Source organism: Chinchilla lanigera, unplaced genomic scaffold (genome assembly GCF_000276665.1).
Source record: "Chinchilla lanigera isolate Chin_1 unplaced genomic scaffold, ChiLan1.0 scaffold00011, whole genome shotgun sequence".
Lineage (NCBI taxonomy): Eukaryota > Metazoa > Chordata > Mammalia > Rodentia > Chinchillidae > Chinchilla > Chinchilla lanigera.
The window spans coordinates 35,882,002-35,885,970 of NW_004955412.1; positions in this window are offsets into that span (position 1 = coordinate 35,882,002).

A 3,969-nucleotide genomic window follows, 5' to 3' on the forward strand; every position below is an offset into this window, starting at 1 on the left:
TCGGTTAGTGCATAAAACAATCTCTGTTATCGTTCACTTTATTTTTTTTTTTTTTTTTTTGGTTTTTCTCTGGTACCGGGAACCGAACTCACGACCTTGCGCTTGCCAGGCAGGCGCTTTTGCCGCTGAGCTAAATCCCCAGCCCCTATCCCCTAGTCACTTTTGTCCTTCAGCTTTTGTATCTTCTCCTCCCTCTTGATGAGTGACAGTGACTTTGCTGTTGACTTTGTACTTAGATGTACTTTCTGACTCTGTCTTCAGTATCCGTTCTTTTTAATTTATGTGTGAATTATTCTTGTTATTTGTTTACCTTTTTAAGTTGGAAATGTAACCTTCATGTCCGTTCTTTTATTTAAAATGAAGAATTTGAGAAAGTTCAAGGATGTGGCTGGAGACTGGAGTCTGAAATAAAATAGTGTGGAATTCTTGGGAGCATAAGTGACTACAGGATTGTTAAAAACAGAGATGTCTAATACATTACTTTATTGATGAAATAATTAATTCTGTTTGTTTATTAGTGAGTTCAATTATGTTGTGACTATCCTCCAAGACTCACAAATCCTCAGAAAGACTCTACACATAATGGACTCATTCAATGATGTTTTGGAATAAGCAAGGTAAGAGTGCCCTGCTCTGTGTTTAGGACATTAAGGGGAGAGAGAAGCCAAGACATAACAGAGACAGCAAAGATGGGCAGGGGAGAAGAAACCATGGGCAAGTTGCAGGCTGAGTATTGTACTGTGTGCACAGAATGTTGTGTGTCTAATGTTGTATTTGTTTTGCATTTGAATATTCAGAGTACTCACTGATGTCAGAGAGATAGCTAGGTTACTAGGTACGGCTTTCAAAAATCTTCTCTCCAAAATGGAAAGTGTTATTTACCTTTCTACCTCCATGGTATTGAGACCAAGTATCTGAAAAGAATCTAATCTTGATAGTCACTTTTTTGTTATTCATTTTTTATTAGATTCATTTGCAGTACACAATGCTGTCTTGGGAGAGGTCTGCGCTGCCTCCTCTGGCCACATGAGACTGTGGAACATTGCAGTCTCCTTGAGAAAGAGACACTGATCTGTACTTCTCAGAGGACCACACACAACAGGGAGGTTAGCAGGGACTTTTCAGCTATTGTGAAGCTGAAAAGTCCCAATGTATGTTTCTTCTTCTGATTACCCAAATATCAGTTCGGTTATTTTTTGTAAAAAAAAAGGTAATATTTGCCTCTCTCAGCACTTTCTTAGTAATTAGAACTTATTAACTCATCCTGTGCTCCTGAGTGATTGGGGGAATAAAGGTCTAGGTAATCAGAAGGTCTAGAGGTGGTCAGCTAACAACATCAATGGCCAGAGGGGGGGCGGGAATTCCACCCAGGGCAGCACATTTTTGGGGCAGAACTATTGGCTCAAAGGAAAATTATACTGTAACAAGGTACTCCATTTGAACTCAGTGAAGATTTGATTACATGGAAATAAAAACCTATCTGCAGTTTGTCATGCTCTTAAAATGTTCTCACTTTTCACTGAATATACTGTTTATAATACTTTGTAAAGAAGTCTTTTAAAAATATTGTTACTAATATGATGATTAGTATTTACCTTACTCATCTTTGCTATTATAATTTATTATGGGCCATAGGAAATTATAATAATATTCATGGTTCTTTTGAGTTATATTTAATGTTAAGCTAAGGTTTCCTGTGTGCATCTGAATGCAGCAGCATCTCCAGCTGTACAACTGCTGACGCATGGCTTGTACTGCATGGTTTCCATGCGTCTAGACTCTGCAGCCACTCAGTACAATCATGTGCAAGCAGTCATGCAGCTAGAGATGACCAACGAGCTGACCTGGAGTAGAGACAGCACTTTTACGCTGGCTCTGTTTTTCTAAGCTGTAAGATGTGAAAATTTTGCAGCATAATTACATTGAACTATATATTTAATATAATGAAATCTATGCAAAAATTATCTTAATTTTTCTTCATTGGTCATTTAAGTTTTTACTTTAAGTAACATTGTAGACTACTATATTTTTGTTTAATAGATAAATAAATTTAAAAAAACCATCAGTGGAGCATGGCAGCATGGCTCTGAAGTTCCTCCCCCTTGATCACCATTCACTTCCTTTCCATTGTTGTTTTTGCTTCTGTAGCTTTGCTCTGTGCTGGTTTCCAGTGAAAAATTTCCCTGTAGGATAGGAACAATATAACAGTAGAAACAGGGCTTACTTCTCAGCCTCAGGTGGACCATAATCCCCTGAAGGATGCCAGCAATAAACTGCGCTTTGACCTGCTACTCCATGTCTTGTTAGTTGTCAGAGATCCCATGCAGTCTCCTGCTTCAATGCAGCACCCATTTTCCACTGATGATAATGCCCATAACCATATTGTATGCTTGCTCCATACCCACATTATAAGAAAATATCCAGCCTCTTTCTAGACCTAAGATTATCTCCTTATGTATATGCCCAGGGAAGTGTGTCTACTTTGAGTTGGAAGTTTCTGATAAGCATCTATAGTGCCCTTGTGATTTAGCTTATGAACACAGTTCCCTAGACTGTAAATCCAGGCTGGTCTCCAGATTTGTCTTTCTTTTCCCCTGGGAGATATTTTGTTTGCACTTTAGAAATGTCTGATAAGAATTCAGAGACCTGATTCCTAGATCTAGTTCAATACTGATTTGAAGTGGAATCCTAGCTGCCTTTAAGAAACAGAAAAACCTTATGGATGCCACAGTCCACTTTCATTGTGAGGCCTCCTCACTGGTAGAGCATTCCATGAAGATCTTCCTCCAAGGCTGTGTGTGAAAGAATCTGACCACCACCATCCTGGTCTAAGCAGAGACCACTTTAAATCCCCTCACTTGCTGTACTTTAACACTTGTTGAAGATGTAACAGCATGGGTCGATATGGTCCAGTAAGCATAATTACACCCTGTAATTCCCAATCATTGTTCAGCCCTGCTCTGGACAAACAGCACGCAACTCTTTGTACCCTTTAAAGTACAGTGCTGGGCAGACAGCCACAGCTCCTTTGTACCAAACCGCCTATACACAAGTTCCATTGTAATGTTTTCCTTCCACAGTCCCCCTTTTTTATGCTAATGGCCCTATAAAGTCTCTATCTGTTTTCATGAGAAACCGCTTTGAAGATATCAGTACGTAATACAACAAACATTGTTAATTTCCTACCACTTTGTTTGTAGCTCTGTATTGTCTGTACTGTTCTTTTGCTATTTTGTAAAAGGTTGTCTATCTGTTAATGTTTTCCTCCTTTTATTTTTAAAATAAAAAAAAAAGAGACTGTGTAGCCTGTAGGAGAGTTAGCTTATCTGGTCTCCAGTGCCAGAACAGTCCTGCTCAAGTTTCTTCTGAAATAAACCTGTCTTGTCGAGCTCATACCCCTGCTTCTTTTCCTTTTTGTCCTAAGAATGTGGCTCTTCCAGGAACTTGGGGCTCAGGGAGAAGACATAGTTGTACACAATGGAGGGGTGAGGTGCTGGGCCTAATCTTTCTCTGCACCAGCTGCTTATACTACACCAATGTTCCAGGGAACAGGAGCAAGGATTGATGAGCCTGTGCACTCTGCAAAGGAACACTGCCCATGGTCTTGCACAGGAAGAGCTTGTTCAGGTTGAGTCATAGAGCATTCTGAGTTGAGCAGGTTGAGCAGACTGGCTTTGAATGTGACTGCTGAGTTGCATTATTTGCCCTCTGTACAGGTCCAGAAAATGATTCTCATCCCTTGAATTACAGTCAGCACCTCACTGTGGTATGAGTAAAGGATAGCTACTCCTGAGCACCAAGGTTTTCCACAGGCAAGCTATTGCAACCACAACACTGTCCAGACTGTCACCACTGAAATCTGACCCAGCTTCAATACTGAGCTCAGGAAGCTGGGGGTAAACATTTCTTTGAATTTTTGTTATTTTTCTACAAAACATGTATTTTTATGTGAACTTTTATCTGGCTTGG